The sequence below is a fragment of the Condylostylus longicornis genome, unplaced genomic scaffold, assembly GCF_029603195.1.
Source record: "Condylostylus longicornis isolate FDR11 unplaced genomic scaffold, ASM2960319v2 ptg000114l, whole genome shotgun sequence".
In the NCBI taxonomy this organism is placed as follows: domain Eukaryota; kingdom Metazoa; phylum Arthropoda; class Insecta; order Diptera; family Dolichopodidae; genus Condylostylus; species Condylostylus longicornis.
The window spans coordinates 1542946-1564428 of record NW_026578082.1 but is presented as its reverse complement, the minus strand read 5'-3'; positions in this window follow the sequence as shown (position 1 = coordinate 1564428).

Sequence of the window (21483 nt, the reverse complement as noted above, 5' to 3'; positions counted from 1 at the left end):
AATTTTCATTCATAATATGCTTTAATTTTTTCTCATAACTTCATCTTCTAAATGTAGATTAATAGCTGTTAATAAGTTTTACATTTTAAAATTTATATATATTTAGTTTCCATGTCCGTCTTCCTCACGTCCTTCAAGCTTCTCCGTTCAATGTTTCGTACCACTTTTACAAAAAAATTTTGAAAAAAAGTGCTTATTAGTTTCAATTTGTCCGTATGTCTGTCCGTGCGTCCATTTACAGAAATTTTACAGCCTTGAGGATAGAAAGCTGAAATTTTATATGTACATAGATCTTTACTAGAAACTTATTTCCTTAAAAGAACATTTTTACCTTAAAAATCTCACTATACTTAAAAATTTTTACTTTAATCTCCTTCCCTCAGAAAGTCATAGCTCTCCAAAAGCCCAAAAATGCCATTTTTTTATCTATTTACTGTAGCGGAACCATAAGCATTTTTGAAATTTTGTCAATCCAGAAAAGTAGCTGGTTGGTTTCTTTTACCGAACTTTAAAAAAACCAAATGCCCGTTAAAATTTACCGTTATATAAAATCCGTTTTTGCTAAAATTTTTGATATCGTTTTTTTTTGTTGACAGCTATCTGCAGTAGCCTTCAGTTACCAATAAATAATTTATTTTTTTAGAAGAAAAGTTTTTTTCGATATCCACACCCTCTCAAGTTATTGTTGTTCGAAATTTGTGAAATTTTAATTTTTGGCACCATATATTTCCGAAAGTACAAGCTTTTTCAAATTTCTATAAATCCAGAAAGCTAACGGTAAATTCCATGCAATTAAAGATTGCAATTATTTTTCTTAAATCACTCAATTAATCCTTGAATTCGAGCATTATGTTAAAGACTCTTTCAATTACGTTTTTTTTCTTTATTTCAAAGATAGCTATTTATTTTTCATCCTAAATATATGCAATTTTTTAAAAATATATTCGTATATTAACGAAAGTAATTTTAATAATGTAGTACTTTGCCCGATTGCTTCAAAAAGCCGTATTTTCATTTGCTGAAGGGAAAATGCTGTAGTATAAACCATTTGTTTCAACCCACCTTTATTTATTCATAAAAACAATAAAATAATTCGGTCATTTTAATTTTTTTGTTAATAAAATTTTCTCTCATATTTTGTTTTGAATTTTTGACAAGAACCCTATTACACATAAAACCTTAATTATATGATTAAAAAGGAGTCTTTTCATATTATTTAAGTAAATGCGAAAATTTAATTTATTTAACGCAATTAAATCTTCTTTTCTATATGGGACACAAATAGTAAATTCCAAAAAAAAAAAATAATAAAAATAGAACCAAGAAGGTATGTTTTAATACCTTAACTGACTATTTTTCTTTTTTTATTAAACTACACAATAAGAACCCCTTAAGGTCATCTAAATTTGGAGTAGAATGCAAATTCATGTAAAAAAAAACAAAAACAATATTTAAATCATAATACCTGAGATATGAGAATTGAAGAATAGCAAATAATGAAAACCACATTTAAAATAAATTTTTAGTCCTTTATTTTCATTTTAAACTCCTTTCCTATATATTGAGTATTTCATATTGTACTTACGTAGAAAATCGAAATAGAAGTAAAAGAAAGGAGAAGAAAAGAATGGTTTTGCTCTTTTTGTTATTCCAATCCAGCATTTTGTTGTTTCTCTTTTCTTTTTCACAGAATTTTTTTCATATATATATATACATAGTATTAACTATCAAGCCCAAAGGACTACTTATGTGGCAGGAAATTTATTATTATTCTCAAGAGGTCTGACCTAACATTTTTTCGTTTTTTTTTTTCTGTGTTTAATGCTTTTCATATTAAACCTCTACTTTTTTCTTTCTATTATTGCAAATTTCTATTATAAAATGAAAGAAGATTTCGTTTCGTATTCATTTTTTTCCTTGTTTTTTCTTGTTAGCCTCTACAAGTTACTAGAATATATTCGCTTTTTTTTTGGTACATGATACTTAAGTAGAAAAATACAAAAAAAAAAAAAAATTTGTGTTTTTTTTTTTGACTACTTATACTTGTAATTTATCCTTATAAAAATATTTCCTGAAACAGGATAACCTATATTAAATGCTAATGTTATCATAGGTAAACGAGGTCAAATTTATAAGTTAGATATAAAATATCCGTATATAACTAGCATGGTAGAATTATAAATTATATTTATTGCAAAATATTACTTAGCAATTAAATGTGCGGCAAGATAATTTTAACAGCATTTCTATAAATGATTTCAGGAGGCAAGCTCAATTCATATTGAAAAAGTCTATATCTAAGAGAATTAACTAGATTTTAAGATATTCTTAGATCAACTGATCTGCCTGATGTTGCAACGTTTTTTTCATAATTTATCAAAACTTATATACCTATACATTTCAGATTTCTTACTGAATCCTTTTGAATACTTGCTTCTTATAACATTCTAGTAGTATCTTCTATCTATATTTCGGCGGCAGTACTTAAATTATAAGCAGTAAAGTAATAAATTGTCTATTTCAAGATAATTCTTTTAGTGTTAATTTTTGCATGTGTTTAGGATAAATCATAAAAATAAAATTAATTTATTATTAAAATTTGCATAAATTTAGGATAAATGAATATACAATTTAGCATAAAGCTTAAATTGTATTGCGAATTAAGAAAACGACTAATTACCCTTTCAACATTTCAAATTAAAAGAAGTTCCTTAGTTTTATTGTCATGTTTAATGGTATTTTATAAAACCAATAGTTGCTTCGACTTTAATTATTATTAACTCAATAATTCTCTCCTAAATGTGGTTGATGAAATTAAAGATTTGCTTGATTTTATTAAGCGACACTCTTCACAATTTTGTGATCCTTATACTTTCAAAAGCTTGTTTACTTCATTAGTTCGTGCACATTTTGAGTATGCCACAACCATAGGGATGCCGTCATATACTGAACATATTAGGCGTTTTGAATCGGTACAATCAAAATATGGTTAGATTTTGAGTTGAATGCTACTACCAAATGTAAGTTAACAGGTATTGTCTTGAATTTAGAAGTAATGTCGCGTCAGTTATGTTCTCGCATGATATTTTATCTGCAAGAATGAATAGTCCTTTTCAATTAAATTTGTATAATATTTATGAGCCAGTCTGTAATATAAAATGTCATAGTTTTTTATATTTAGACTTACACAGAAGTAATTATGGTTTTTCAGAGACTAAAGCAAAATCACAGCGCTTATTTAATTATTTTCCTTCTTAAATTCATTTTCATTATAGTAGAGGGAAGTTTGGAAAAAAGAAAGCATTAAATTTTTAGTTTTTATTAATAATATCTTAAAGTAATAACTATATTTCTAACAATAAGATTGTTTTAATCATAAATCTGTAAGGGATTCGATAAAACGATAAATTAACCCGGTATATTCACGGCATCACCTGGATCAGGCCGTGACAAAAACAGTATAACGGGCACATTTTTTTCCAAATTTTTTCTTAAAAATACTCAAAAAACTCCAGTTTATATTATAACAGTTATTTTTTAACTGATTAATCGTTCCTCGTTTTATGAAACATGTTTTGCCTTAAAAAAAAAAAACAAAATATTTTTTAATCTATATATTATTATGTTCAAGTACATGTCTAAATGTTTTTGGGTGTGCTAATTAAAAGTGAATATAATCTCTAAATATAACATATAATATGAGTTAAGTATATTACATGGTGTATTATGAATATACAAAATGATATCGTATACTCATATTATACAAGGTGTCTCATAACAAAATGTACTGCTATATATCATTGTATAGGCCTTCGTGAGTATCCAAAACTTTTGTATGAAGGCGGTTCTCACAGCTCAACAGGTTCGGAGTTACAGAGACTTAAAATTAATTTCGATAGATTTTTTTAGCTTTTAAAATTTTAAGTATAACTGTGCGTCTGTATAAGACAGGCTTATGAATAAATATGGTTTGGAAACCTCAGAGTAAGGGAGGTATCGCACTTTGTTGCACCCTGTATACTTAACTATACATACATAATACACTCTTAATAAAATATGTATAAGATTGAAAGGGAAAAAATAGAAAATAATAAAAAAATTATTAAAGAGTTATAAGTGTATATTGTAGTATAAGGGTTCATAAGTATATATGCTTATTTATGTATTTATGTATAAAATAAATGTTAAGTATATAAAATCATTAGCATACCAAATACAAAATAAAAGGCGAGTGTCGTTTTTTTTTTTGAGAAGAAAAATTATTCAGACATAATTATATGATAGATATAATAACAAGTACATATTTTTGTATGTGTGTATGTATAAAAATTACAAATTCTGTATTATTATAATAATGGATTTTAATATATATATATGTATATATATAATATTATTATACATTTACATAATATTATAACAAAATTATTAATTAGATGACCATCCTTTTATAACCTTCAACATAAAATATTAATTCGTCTTTATTCTCTGTCCTTATTCTCTTTAACATTATAATAGTATATTGTGGAGCTTTGGTAAATACGACACATATGAAATTATAATATTTTGTTTTAATTATATTTTAAGGATTCTAATATTCTAGAATTTCAGTCTTTTTTTTTTTTTAATATTATGTAGGGCGGATACATATATAATATATGTATAAAATACTAAAATATTATCTCAACATACTATTGCTTATTTGAGCATTATAGGAACATAAAAATATACATAATTATGTACATGAAAATATCTTTTGTTTTTTTTCAAAATTATTAATTATACCCTAATATAATAGTGTCCATTTTATTATTGAAGAAATAAGATTTTAATTTAAAGGACACACATACATATCCCATAATAGATTTTCTATTAGGAATTAATTTTAGAAATTTGAGCAATAAGGAAATAAAAATTTATCATTGTAAATTTTAATTATATGTACATATTTATTAATAAGATATTTTTACAATACAAATTTTTTAAAATGGACACATACATAAGTAATAATGTTATATAATAATTATTATTTATAATATTTACCATAAATCTCTTGTTTATGTTAATTTTGACATATAGAAATAATAACAGAATGTTGTTGTTATGTCTAATCATTTAAAAATTATTTATATGTGAATATTTAAAATTTGTGGATGCTTTAAAACGTTTATAAGAATTAATGTAAGTAATTCTTCATTTTTCTTCTTTAGCAAATTTCCCATTGAATTGGATAAAAAATGTTGTTATTAGTTATCACATGTTATTAGTTAACAGTTAAATGTTGTTATTAAAATTGAGCATGGGGCTCAATTTTTTTGAGAGCAAATGTAGAAAAATGGCAATTTCTTTCTTATAAGTGTTATAATTATAAAATCACGTTGATGTTAATTAAAATTTTTAGCCCATTACCAAATTCTTTTACACGTTTCATTTTGGAAAATTCTTATACACGTTTTTTTGATAATTATAGTAATTTCATTAGGGAAAAAGGCACAATGCCTATTTATATGTAATTTCTTCATAGCTATGTAGCACGTTTGGTAGAGCGTCCGTCTTGAAAGCAATATCACACTCTTTCGAATCCAGTTCGAGATGCAAACATTTTTTAATAAAATTTTTCTGGCTTCACCCCATTCTTCGATTACGTCATCCATCTGTTCCGCAGTTTTATGAAGAAAATTCCATTAGATATTAAAATTTTCCATTTAAACATACAACGGTCTATTAAAAGCTCATGATATTTCGTATTCAATATTATTGTTATTATATTAACTACAATTATAATCAAAAAATTAAAGAGTAAAATAGTATTTGTTTTAAAAATTAAAAATAATTAACTGGATTGTGTGAATTAATTGTATATTCATTTAGTATTTTAACCTCAATTCACATATTATTTTTACGGGTTAAAATAATTTATACACTTAACACAAAATATAAGATAAGTGCTATTTATATAAAATGTCTATATGCACATTTGAGAGTGCGAAAAATCATTACTAATTAATTTAAAATCATACACAATATTGATAAAAATATTCGGTGCAACATTTAAAACTCATTAAACCAATAAAAATAGTGACCAATGTCTCACTTAATTATGTTATTCATTAGCATAAATAAATAAGTCAAATAAATTTATTTTTTTCGTTTTTATTTAATCAAATATAATAGAAATTGAAATTTTGTATTAGTATGAGCAATTGTAAATGAAATGTACATAGCTATTATTATTATTATTATTAAAATTACATCGTCCTTGCGGATAATTTTTATTCATTATGCGCCTTTAAAGAATTTTTAAAGCGAGCGAGTACAGAATTATCTGTATTCAATTTTGATAACCTTTCAAATGTTTTTCAGCTACAATCAAAAACCAAAAATCACCGTTTAGTTAAAGATCACACGGTTTAGATAAAGATTTTTGTTAAAAAAACATGGTGTTTCAAATAAGTAGGCAAATAAATTCTGGGATGATTCTTTGACAAATTCCAGTAAAAAATTGTATGAGCAGGGGAGGAGGAGAGGGCGAGTGGTTGTCAATTAATTTCCATTTCATGCGAAACACCCTGTATAGTGATAAATTGTTATCAAACTTGATCGTGGAAAATTAAAGTGTTGTATTGTTTGAATGGAGTTTTTGGAATTGAACAAAATTATTTTCAACGGCAGTTTTGTGTGGTAATTTTGGTATAAGAACTTGTACAACCATAAGCAAATTTTATTGGAATAATAAACCTTAGTACGAAAATTCAATTAATACAAAATTTGATCGTCACACTATAACATTTGTAGTTTTCGAAATATGGCAATAAATCAAAAGTCTATACTTGAGTTTTATTAAAGTTCGGTAAAAATTTCTGATTTAATTAAAAAATTAAATTATTGAAATTTTCCAACTAAGTATTGATTACCTACTGATAGCCGGTTGTAATTTGCTAAAATTCAAAACTGTTGTCAACTTGACTCATACAACAAAGCAATTTTAAGTTGTTTAAGTTATTGACTATAATCGCATTCAAAAATATTTTGTATTACGGTAAAGTTCTTTAATATTTTTAAAACTCAGCAGCTGTACAACGAAAATTACTTTTAAAATAGAAAAACTAATTTTTCAATTCAAAATAAAAATCTCATGTGCTTTGAGATCTCTATGAATTTAAAAAAAGAAACGATTCACATTCACGATAATTTCTATAAAATTTAAAAATTTTTAAAATTTAAAAAAAAATTCCATGTTACTGTTAATTAAATTTGTAAACTTTTTATTAACTCAATTTCCGACAGTGTTAACGCACATAAAAAATAAATAATATTATGAATTATTATTATTATTTTTTTTTTTAATTTTGTTTTTATCCTTAAATCACTTCTCCCATTAAATGAATTCCGTATATTTAACACGTATCTTAAGCATATGAGATTGAAAATTTTAAAATATTATACACATTTTCCCGTACATTATTTATGTGTTTTGCATACTAATTTCAAATTATTCACAATGTTCTCTTTTGTTTTGTTGGTTTTGTGTTTTTGTTTTCTATATTAATTAAATTTTCATTAAACTTTTGATGGAAAAATTCATATGTAAAAATAAAATGTGTAATATATATAAATGTATAACATTATTACAAATATAACAGTTAAAGAGAAATGTACACTGTGATTTTTGAAATCACAATGAGTACAGTTGAATAATGAGAATTAAATTTATTTTGATTTAAATATAATATGCAGTGAAAAGCACGTTTAACATGCTATGTGAGATAAACACGTTTAACAAGCAAATAGGAAGATGTTCTTATTGTATTATGTATTATGTTTGGTATTATGAAAATGAAATAAAAATAAAATACACTAAACATAAAATATACAAAAGTTTTCACGTATTTATTAAGATTTCCCCTAAATGTATGCAATTTTTTGTTGTGCTCAATAAGAAAGTTAAATAAGGATATTCATTTTGATCAAATATATTGGATAAAATGAGATTTTATGCCCCTTTATATATTATATATAGGAGGTATATTCATTTTGTTACGACGCATTCAACACCAAGAAGTAAAAATTTCGAATCGATTCTAATTCCATCTATTACTATGTTCGTCCGCCTGTTGTTTAGGCGTTCATTTGAGAACGTAAGAAATATATGGGCATATTTTTACATCACACATATCTGTATTGAAAATGCGCAAGATTGACTCTCTAACAATGCCATGTAGAATTTAAAAAAAAAAAAATCACATATAATATTATTACTAAAAATCATATTGTAAAAATACTGGAGCTAAGGCAGCTCTCGTTACGTAGCTAATTTTTTAATTTAGTGTGTTAATAATAATGGCCCAAAACGAGTCTAAGTCAAAATGTAATCGCCTTTTTTGAACATTAATCCTTAAGACAACTCAATTGTTTTTGCGCAAACTGAAATATGCAGATTTTTGGGGAGGTTATACGAAAATAGGTAGAGTCTGGTGTTGATGGCTATTTTGCAGAGTTTCCCAGTTCTTACTATAAAAATGATATCGAAGCAATTCAACACCGCTGGCAAAAATGTATCCACCTAAAAGGGGACTGACTATGTTGAGAAATAAAAATAAATTTTGTCAAAATTTTTGTGTTTTCTTGGTAAGGCAACTTAATTCTGAGACAGCCCTCGTATCGTTTACTTACAACGAATTTTACATATGTAGAAATTGATCAAAGTGATAGAGTATGTCGATAGAGAATGTAAAATCAATGACATTGCTGTAAAAAACTCTTCTTTTTGGATTTGTGACTCAAGTACTTTTTCCTTGAAGCCGCAGTGTTGTTTGTGTCTTACTTAATATACAATTTCAGTATAAATTTTAAATATGATACAATAATGTGAACCTTTACAAAATTGCAAACGTGTATAACACTTAATATTAGATTTTGTACAATAACTAAAACTGTAATATTAAATTTTTACAATATTTATTTTTACAACAAATAATTTGCGGCTCTTCAAATAAAAATTACTAAAAATATTAGAACAAAAACAACAAAATAAATATTTCAAGGATTCTCAAAAATATAAAATAAAATTTTTGATTAAAAATATATAAAATATCATAATTTTATAAATTAAAATTACATTGATTTTTGTTTTTTAATAAATAAACTCAATAACATCACGTATACAGGTAGATTTTAAAGGTAAACAAAACGATTTCACGCCACAGTTATTTTATTATGATTTAATTTTTTCCTCTTTTTTTCGCCACCCATTTTTAAAATAAATAGTGCATCCTGTTTTTATAATATTATTTTGTGTTGATATGTGAAATTTAATACAGGCTGTTTCGCATAAGGTAGCAAATAATTTCAAGGATGATTCTTTGATCAATTTACCAGGAAAAAATTGTATGAATGCGGGGTGTGCAGATATACTCGTTTTCGAGCTACAGCCTGTAAGAAAAAAAGGTAGCAAACTTTTCCTGCATATAAATAAATAATTATAATTTTGGTACCTTACAGCACAGAGTTATCATTGGGAGCTTGTTTTACAGGCAATTGATTGTTCTTTATTTTTGTTCTTGCAATTAATTTGATTTGAGCCATAGTTTTTGAGATACAGGTCGACAAAGTCAGAATTTTTTTCTTTTTCGAAATTTTTTTGACAAAACTCGAAATTTCTCGAAAATTTTTGTTATTATTTTTTTTTTTTTTTTTACCCATATAACATTTTCCTCTATCTCTCTAAGTTTTTTCAGTAAAACGTGTTAAATGTATTTAAAAAAAACATACAAAACACCCTGTATATGTATATAAAAAATATAAGTATGTGTTGAAAATGTTTTATTATATTCACGTTTATTACATACATACATACATGAATTTTTTTTTATGCAATTTACAATAAAAACAAATTAACAAAAGTGTATTAAATGAAAGAAGAGGAAAAAGACACAAAGAAAAAAAAACAAAGTTTTTCATTTCCATATTTAAATTTTATTTTCATTTCAAGTGCTATAAACATTGATTTGTTTTTCTTGTGTTTTCCGTATAAAAACAAAAAACAAGTAAAGTAAATATAAAGCTGAAAGTAAACACTTCTCACGGTGAATTCCACATGGAAATAATAAAAATCCATAAATTATATACATTAATAATTTATATAACACATATACACATTCAGATGAAGATTTAGGTGTATGCTAGTACGTGTGCATATCACAGGGATATTAAGAAAAACCACTTAAATTCAGGATTTCATATGTAATAAAATTTGTACATATAATATATACAAGGTGTTACGAAAATGGTGTTAAAACTCTCAGGAAATAATTCTCTGAAGCCGTTTTGTGGAACAAATTATTCTTGTGGAGGTGGGGTAATTAACATACCATAAATGAACATAATTATTATAACAAGAAATTTCACTGCAGTTTATTATCACAATATTGGCAGATTCTGTTTGATTCATTTATAAATTTTATAAATACGCATTTATAAATTTTCAAAAAAAAAAATATTTTCTTCAGTTCTATTCGAAAGCGTAAACAAAGGAACGTTTCAGTTCAAAATCCGAGATATTACCTATACAATAAGCAATATCCGGAATACGTGAGATCAGACATACGTGGCCAGCACTTTTATATTATTATATCCAGTAGAAAATTTTAAATTCAATGAACTCTTATATTAAAAATATTTCATGCTGAAGGCATTCAACTATAAAATAACAACTTTGTTTTATTCGATTTCTATTCTTCTTCCCAACATTGCATTGCAGATGCAGATGCAAACTCTGTATAGTTTTTCAACTCTCATGAAAATAAAGTTATACATCAGAAATACAAAAATCAAAAATTCTTATTATATTCTTTCTTTGACTTTCTTCACAAGAGAATTAAACTTTTCATAAGAAGAAAAACAAAAAATCTTTTTCATATTTTAACAAATTTTGACAAACATTTTTATTTTAACATACTTTTAGGAGCTGAAAACATAACCATAATTTTCAATACTAAATTTCATTTTCATTGTTTTCTGGAAATTAAGCGAATAAAGAAATTTCTAGATTTAAAAATTTTGGTTCATTATTTGAAAATATTGGAATAACAAAAACTAAATTTTTTTTTGCTTTTCGGTACTTAGAATTCTATTTAGCTTGCATTTTATTTCATTAAATTTTTAATATAATTAAAAAATATTTTAAAAATAGCTATCAGACACACTCTTGGCGATTCCAAATAATTAATTTGAGACAACTGACTTGAAAAATTTTTAATAAAAGTTTTGGTTTCTCAAGAAAGCGTTGAATTAGTAAACAGAATATTATTGATGTTCAAATTACATTTGAATATTACGATAATTAATTTATATTTGAAGCAAGTACTTTATAAAATCGCGTTTCATATATTATAATAAAGAGGTCATAACAATATATCACAAAAATTTTTTAGATTTTGTAAAGAAACTGTTCTTGAAAATCATAATTTTCAAATTAAATTTAATTTCTTCACATCTCTGTAGCTCAGTTGGTAGAGCATTCTCCTAGAAAACGATAGATCACTGGTTTGAATCCAGTTCAAGAACTAAAAATAATTTTTAATAAATTTTTCTGCCTTAACTCGTTCCTTTGATTACGTCATCCACATTTCTGCAAATTTAAAAATTTTGATTTAATATTTTGTGTCAAATGAAATGACTCTATTAAATGAAGTCATGGAAAGGTTGTTTTTTATTATTAATTCTTAAAATCTATTAATAAAAATTTTATTAAAAAAAAAAAAAAAAAAAGTTGAAATTGGTTTTAAAAAACTTTCTTGTTTATTGTTTGTTAATATTATATTTGAAAATTGAAAGTTCTTAAAAAGTTTTTCGATATAACAATTTCTTTTTTCTTTGAAATTTCATTTGAAAAATATAGAAAAGAGAAAATCAAGTTTTCTATTTGTTCTTGTTTTCCCCTTTAATTTAGTTGCATAATTTTTCAACAAAAACAAAATTCCGAAACCCCATGCTTTTAAAAATATTCAGGAATAGAAAAATTCTAAAGTATGGGCCTTTTAAGAATAAATTAAATTAAAACTTGATTTAAAATAACCTTATGACTGATAATGTAATATAGATAACAGATATTCGGCAGTATAGGTTGCAGCATGTGTGTCTGTCATTTAAAATTTCTTAAATTAAATCGTCAATTTAATATAAAACATATAATAAATTTAATATTATATTATTATTAAAGTAATACAGGAAGTTTCACATAAGCTTACAAATAATTTAAGTTATGATTCATTGATCAATTTCCAGCAAAAAATTGTACGTGTCGGGGGGAGAGGGGTGCAGAAATGCTCTTTTCGAGCTACAGCCTATTGAAAAAAAGGAAATCGTCAAAATCACACCCCTGCCACCCATACGGTTATTTGCTGGAAATTGATCATAGAATCATCCCTGAAATTATTATTTAAGATATTACTAAGTATGTCGAGATTTTCCAATTAATTTACTCGAAAAATACATTCTATTGCAATTATTCAAGAATTTTCCATAAAATATAATCATATATAAAATATTATCTTTACAAATTAAGATATAACTATATTTTCAAATTTTTCTTTTTCAGGACTTCAAGAGGAATACTTTCTTCCACAGCGAAATTAAAATTATATACGAGTTTCAAATTTTGATTTGATCATAGACTGGAAGATGCAATTTAAAATTGATTATTAAATTTTGTATAATAATTTTTTAAGTTTTAATTGTAGTGCAATATAATAGTTCAAAAAAAATAAAGATTTTTAATAAAATTTCGTAAAATATATGATTTGTTTTTATTTATAAATTTGGTGAGATTTTGTGGTCTAAAACGTTTTCCAAAATACTACCGAGTAAATTTTATTTTTTTTAGCGTAAAAAGTAAATCTAATATTTTGCAATACCTGTGACAGAAAATATATGTATGTATAGAAAGCCTCAAAATTTTTTTTTTATATGGAAGTAGTCAAATTATTCAAATGTACTTGATATTTGAAATTTTTCATTAGATATTATGTTAGTCTTTAATAGGAGGATTTTAAAGGATCATTTATGGGATTTTATGAGTAATACAAAAATGTTAGTTGAGAATTTCACGGGCTTTTTATTGCGAACATCTGGAAAAACAGAAAAATAAATTTTGAAGTAAAAATGCAATATTTTTCATTTATAAAAAAAAATCCTAAATCCTAAATAATTTAATGTAAATTCGATTACAATTGAACAGTCTTAAAGAAATATGTCTAAATAAAATTTTTTTCTGTATAACAGTTTTCAAATATTATTTTTTTTTTTGTATAACAGTTTTTCAATAGTTACTGTTATTTGGTACTGAAATATTGTAATATTTTTGATGTAAATTTTAATAATATTATTTTTGAATTATTTTCATTAAACTGTTAAAACTAATTTACAAAATTGGTAACTCTTATATCTCAAATAAAAAAAATTTAGGAAAAAAATCATTTTTGGTCCTTTATATATTCTGATGCAATTTTTCTATATTATGGTTATTTTATAGCAAAAAGAAATATAAATGTGTGCGTGTTAGACTAGTGTATTTTCCATTTACAAAAAAAAATCCTAAATGAGATAAGCGGGAAATTTTTTAAAATTTAATTACAAATTACTTAGAATTTTCGGAAGATAAGAGTACGAAAAATTTCCCAAGAGAGCTTATCTTTATATTTTATTGATTAATCGAAAACTATTTGGTATACCTACCTTTTACATGTGTTTGGTAGTACGGGAAGTATTAAGCTAAGCTGGGGCAGGCAATTTTAAATAAATTGTTATTATTGTAAAAAAATTAAATACAATAAAAATCTTTTTGAAAATAGTATTTTTTATTTTTAATTTTTTTTTTTTTCTTTTGGGTTTTTATCGCTTTTTAAATAATAAATAATAATATTATTTTTTTTCAAATTTTTTCATATTAAAATTCAATTGAAAAATTTACATTTAACAGCGTTTCATTTTTTTACATTTTTTTTTTTTTCAATTTTTGAAATATTTTAAAGCAAATTTGATTTTTTTTTTAAATATTTTAAATATTTTTTCCTTAAAAATTAAATAGAAAACGATATATGAAATAAATAGAAAAAAAAACAAAATTATTGAAATTTAATTTTGACTTTTTTTTTTTGTTTTTCTTATAATTTTCTTTTATTTTTCTTTTCTTTAATAAAAATTATCTACATTAAGCGCACAAAATTTATAACTACAATTTTTTTTTGTTTATAAATTTTTAACTAAATTTATTTTTTTTTTTTGTATTTTTGCTCTTTAATTAAAATGCAAATGAAATATCTACTTATCCTTATTTAATTATATTTTTTTTTGTTTTTTTTTTTTATTTTTAATTTAAATTATTTACTAAGCAATAGAAAAATGTTCATTTTTGTTTTTCTCTTTAATTTTATTCACAATATTATTTTTATATATAAAATATTTACAATTTTTTATTTATTAATTTTAAATATATTTTTTTTTTATATTTTCGAAGACAATTTTTTCAATGATAAGAAACGCAATTTAATTTGTATTTTTTTAAATTTTTTAAATAATTTTTTTTTTGTTAATAATTTTTAAAAAAATTAATGAAATTCTATTAAATAATTTAATTTAATTAATATTAAAGCGTTTGTATTAAAATTTATTTATTTATATTTTTTTTACAATTCTTTTTTTTTTTTTATAATTTATATATAGGTTTTTTTTAAATTAATGCCAGGGAAAATAATATTATAGCTTCGAAATTTGTTTTAATTTTCATAAGATATTACAATATTTCAGTATATTAATTAATTTTTATATTTGCAACAATTAATTAATATTAAATGTGGATTAGTTTGATTTCATTATTAGAAACTAATAGCTTTATATTATTGAATCGTCCAGACTTGAGGCTTGTGTCCACTAGACATTGTGTCATCATAGTTCACCCAAAAAAGATGGGTAATGTGGAGGATGAACTGTGTCGTCTGTGGAGTATCTCTAGGAGTTATGCTCATGAAAGAGCATAAGACGGTGGAGTATCTGCTAATCGAGTGTGAAACTGTGGCTTTGAGGCTAAAGCTCAAGTGCTTTGGGTTTGGTTTTGTGATCTCTTTAAAAGTCTTGCGGGCCCAGATGAACATAATATTGAGATTCGTCATATAATTCGTCAACATAATATTGAATCAAAAAAGGTTATATTGGTTGATATAAGAGTGGCCACAAGGGTCTCGTACCCCTCTTTAGAAAAAAAAATGTTTGTATATAGGGTATATTTCTCTTATTTTCTCTTCTTTGTTAAAAAATTTTAGGTGTAAAAATTAGAGTTGTTGAAGAGAATAAATTACAATAGAAGAATATTTTGGATTTGATTACGGAAAAATTTTTGTTTGGGCTATAAAAATTATTTAATATGGGAAGAGAATCAAGTAATGGATAACAAGATCAGCTGTGATAAATGTTTAATTTAAAAAAAAAAATTTGAAATTTTATCAATTTATTTAATATTCAAGAGGAATAATTACCGTTGCAAATTTATATTCTTTAAAAATTTGTTCAAAATAAATTTTATTTTTATTCATACTTATATTATTTTATACAATTATTAGGTTAACGTAAAAATTATGCATAATCCTATACTTATGCGTTATAAATTCTCATTAATATTAAATTTGGTTTGATTTCATGACTTCAGATTTCTTTATTTCCACCACAAACAATGTAACATACTTTTGGAAATGAAATTTTATAAAATTTGAAATGAAAATTCATATATATCAGCTTAACAACTTTGACATACAAAATATATATACAGAACATGTGTATAATAGTAACTATATACAAAATCTATTGTATAATATTATGTATAACAATATGCACGTAATTGAAAAACATTGAATTGTATCAGCCGTATACATTACGATAATATGAAAAGAGACATTACATACAATAACTGTATAAGTATATATACATATATATATATAGACATATATATATAATCATTTTGTATTTTAGCCACAATTTTCAATTTACAAATTTCAAATATGATGTGGTTTTAAAGGTTTAATACGGTATATGTATACAGCTAATTTAAATGAATTATATATAATTTGTGTACATTTTATATCCAAATGTATTGGATGGAATTTTGTAAGTATAGATATATTATAAGTACAGCTATACTTACTGTACTGTATAAGCTGTATTTTCATATAATTTACTTGTTTATTTCTTAGTTTTTAACTAGTCTTCTTGAAGAGTAAATTTTCTCTACAAATTTTTAAGATAATTAAATCAAAAACTTTTGACACAATTTATATGTATTAGGGTTTTTTGAAAGGTCTAGAGAATATTTTTATTATTATTATTTCCACTATCATTTAAATTGCACTATATAAAATTTATTATACCACGAAAGAAATAGTAATATGCACTCGTATATACTTGTGATTCAATTTCAAAATTGATATATACATACATATTACAGATAGTCAAGTATAACTAATTAATTCAATTACGAATTTAATATATATTTGCAAATAATTTTATAATAAGGAAATTTTTTAGTATAACACATATATAGCTTCTTAATTATTCAATTTTCCAAACACAGAGCCATATATAACAGTGTATCAACCTGTCCAATATTTAAATAATAATATTTACAATTGAGTAGTCTTAAATAAGTATATCTAATAGAGTTAAGTAAATAAAATTTTTTCTGTATAACAGTTTTCAATTTTTTTTTTTTTTTTGTATAACAGTTTTTCAATTAGTTACTATTATTTGGTACTGAAATATTGTAATATTTTTGATGTAAATTTTAATAATATTTTTTATGAATTCTTTTTATTAAACTGTTAAAAATAATCTACAAAATTTATAACTCTTATATTTTAAATAAAAAAAATTTAGGAAAAAAATCATTTTTGGTCCTTTATATTTTTTGATGCCATTTTTTATATTATTGTTATTTTATAGTAAAAAATATATAAATGTGTGTGTGTGTAAGAGTAGTGTATTTTGAATAAAATTTTATAAAATTTTTATTTTGTTTTAAATTTAAAAAAGATAATTTTGGTATTTTTCATTAAAATTTCCTATGGTAATTTTAAATTTTAATTTTTTAATCTTAATTATTTTTTTTAAGTTTTGCAATTATTAGGTTTGTAATTGTTTATTTTTTTTTCTTTATTATAGGATTTTATAATATTTTGTTTTTAATATGCATTTTTGTTTTTTTATAGTTTCTTAATTTCCGTAAAGCTCTTGTACCATTTTTCGTGATCCCATTAAGGTTATCATTTTAAAATTAATTTTTGTTTTTTCGTAATTTAAAATAAAAAATTATAGGATATTTTTTTTTATTTTTTTATTAATATTTTTTTAGTTTTTGTTAAATTTTTGCGAAGAAATTTTTTTATTTTTATTTTAAAATGTGTTATAATGTATAACAAAATTATTAGCGTAGTAAATTTAATTAATATGAAAAATTTTAATTTATAATGGGGAATTTTGAACACTAAAATTAAATAAATAAAAAAAATCACTAATGAAAATTTCTTCATGCATTTGTAATATTGTAAGTGTAATAGCCACAATACCTATTTATATTTGTTCATGTGATTGTGTTTTTCGAATGGAAGATTGCATGTAGCATGTCATGTAAATAATAAATAGTAAGCATGTAGATTATTACAGTATAAAGCAATTTGAAGAATAATTTGCCGACAATTTTTTCATATTTTTGTAGCTCAATCGGTAACGCGTCCGTCTAGATAGCACTGGGTCAATGGTTCGATTGTAATTCGAGAAGAAAAAATTGATTACGTCGTTCACCTGTCCAGCAGTTTGAAGAAATTTCCATTAGTTATTCTTTTAAGAATAATTAATAATAAAAAAAAAATCAATTTAATTTTAAAGTTAAGAAATTTTTCAATTTAGAAAATTAGAAGTGTCGAATCCTGATCTTGATGTGGGAAATTAATGAAGCGTACATATATAGAAAATATTTTATAATGATATAGCAAAAATATGAGAAATTTAATTTTATTAAATTACAAAATTTAAAAAATTTATATAAGCCGTTTTGAATATTACAATTTTTTTTTTTTGTTAAAATCATTGTAGCTCTATATACATTAAATCTTATATATTTTTTATTAAACTGTTATTATTATATATATATATATAAAAATTTAATTATTAGGATCCTCTTGGCAAATAATTAAATATTTTATTAATATTAATAATAATTTTATTATTAATATTATTTAATCAAAATTTAATGTTTTTATATTATAACAAGTAATTTTATTTTATTATTTTTAATTTTTGTATTTTTTTTTATAATTTTACAGATTATTTTTGAAAAATTTATTTTCATTTTATTTTAATTAATTTTTTTTATATTAATTTATTTACATAATTTTGAGCATTTATTGTCCATAATATGTAAATAAATAAAATTTAAAATTTATAAAAAAAAATGTAAGGAAATTTAATTCATATATTTTGAAAATAATAAATTAAAAATAATAAATTAATAAAAATATTAGAAAATTAAATTCAAATGTATATTAACATAATCATATGTACCAATCAAGGAAATAATTTATTTAAGTTATAAATTAATTACCAAAAATCCATTATTTATTTAAAATTGTACAACAAAAGTAATAAAATTTCATATTAAATGATCTACACACTTGATTTAGCTTTTTGAAATTTTTGCAGAGGGTTCGCAAACCAGTTAAAAATTTAAAGGAAATATTCTAATTTTAACGAGAATTTTAATAAAATGTACCTTAAATTGGTATATTCATTATTTTTTTTCCATCATATGCTTGAAATTTCTCCTAAATATTATATTATGACTATAGAGCAAGGTATGTGTATAACATTATCTTTATCAAGGAAAAAAAAATAATTTAAAAATATTTTAAGAGAAATTCGCAAAATTTTACATTGTGAAATAACAATACAGGCAGACTGTATCGTACATGTAGAGAGAGACTGATTTAAAGATCACATTATTTCACACAATTTCACTTCCGTTGTTGTTTACGCTCAAACATTTTATTAAATATTTCTTGCTTATTCCGATTTTTTCACTCTCATTTTATTCTCAATCCTCATTTTCTATGTATTGTTTATGAAATTAGTTTCTTTTACTTAACAGCCTAATCGTATATTTCGGCTTTTTTACTCACTTTCAAATCAGAATTCTCAATATTTTCTAATCGATATTTAATTTTTTTTTCTAATAACATTACTCACTTTTTCAATCGGATTTTTGTATTTTTTCTCAAATTATCGACTGAACGTCTCATTTTCAAAAACAAAGTGTGTAAATTTTACACACTTTATTTAAGAAAAAAAACGAGATACCTAATAATTCTTCTCACTTGAAAATTACATTACACAATATAATAGTTATACACTTTCTCACTTGCCCAGTAAAATAGACGATTACGACCTAAAAAACGGTATCTCAGATTTCGAAAATTTATTTATTTGTGAAAAATGTAAATAGTTAATAGGTTCGAAATATTAATTAATACAAATTACAATTGAACGGATATTATACTGTTATACTACTCGTATTTTATCTCATATAAATAGAAATTGTTATACATTATAAGATTTTTCAAATTTTACTCACTTTTATAGCTTATTTAAATTAAAAAGAAAAACTTAAAAGGAGACAAATATAAATTTTTATTTTATATATAATAAAAATAAAGTTATAATTTAAGTTTACAAAATTTCATATTATAAAATTTAAAATAAAATAAAATAATGAGATTAACCCAAAAACGAAAAAAAAAAGAAAAAATTAATAAAAATTAATGAAATATAACAAAATTTACTAATTTGATTTTTTTAATTTATATTTAATATTTTTTTTATTTTATTTTTGTATTTTTCGAATTTATAAATTTAACACATAAGCATAATTTTTTTTTTTAAAATTATGTATTTTATACATAATTTTTATTTAATTAATTTAAATTAATTTTCAGATAATCACAGGATTTAATTTTTTTTTTATTTTCTTGTTTTCTTTTCTAAATCTTTGTTTTATTTCTATATTATAAATTTCATCTATCTATAATAATAAAAATTAAATTTATTTTAAATTATCTAAATTATACTATAATATGTATAACATTTTTATATTAACAAAAAAGAAGAAAAAAAACAGATATAGAGATTAACTCTCTTAATATAACAATTTTATTTAATTTTATTAAAAATAATAATATCATTGAATAATAAAATATTTTATAAATAATTTTAATACAAGAAAAAATTTTTATATTTTTTTTAATTTTATAATTTTTCTGTAATACAATGTGTTCATTGGTTCAACTTGTTCTAATTACTTGTTAAATTCTATTTTTATTTAATATTTTAAAATGAAATTAATTAATTAAAATTGTGCCCAACTGGAGGATTTACATATTATATGAAATGGTTAAAAAATTTTTTTGAATGTGCAAATTTTCTTTATAAATATAGAATTTGTTCAAATAATTTATTAATTCAAAATAAATAATCTCTATTAATAGGATATTAATGTATTAATTTATAGAAAAAATGGAAATGGATTGGTCATACATTGCGACGCCCGCCTGAAATCATCGCAAGACAGGTATTGGAATGGAATCCGCAGGGTAGAAAAAAGTGTTGGAAGGCCAAAGAATACGTGGCAAAGAACAATAAAGAAAGAAATCGCCACGGCTAACATGGCATGGGCAGAAGTAAAAAGAATAGCCCATAACATAGTTCGTTGGAGAAGCTTTGTGGAAGCCCTATGTTCCCAAGGGGAGTAAAGCAGGAGCAAAAAAGAAAAAATAGGATGTTTATACATCATAATTAAATTAACCAAACCACATGATACTGATCCGAGATTTGAGATTAAAATAGTTTAATCATTTAAAGCAGAAGTTGGCAACTCTTTTTAAATGGCCGGAAATTTTTAAAATAAAATTTATTATACGGGCCGCATACTCGAAATATAGCTTAAACAGTCATACGGTTCTAAATATTAATATTTTCGCATGCGTAAAACGCTCAAATGAACATACAGTATTAAACTATTGAAATGAAAGAATGCTATACACTTTCTGGTGGGATTGGTGATAAAGTTTCCGTATAGAAAAATAAGTTTCTTACTGCGCTTCTGTTTAACTCTATAAGTTTATTGATATTTTTCTAAAAATTTATCGTTTAGCGAGTTGAATAAAAAGTAGTTAAGGGCAGCAGGTTTTCGCTAGCTGAAGTAAATTTTTGAATTTATTTTTTCTATATATTAGCAATAAATTACTCATTTTTATGAATTTATTAAGATAACTACTGTAAAGTAAATAATTCCAAAATATCTAAAAAATATAAAAAATAGTTAACAAATCACATTGCATAGTTTTAGGGGCTGTAAGGATTTAAATAGTAATTTAATGAAATATAATTGAAATT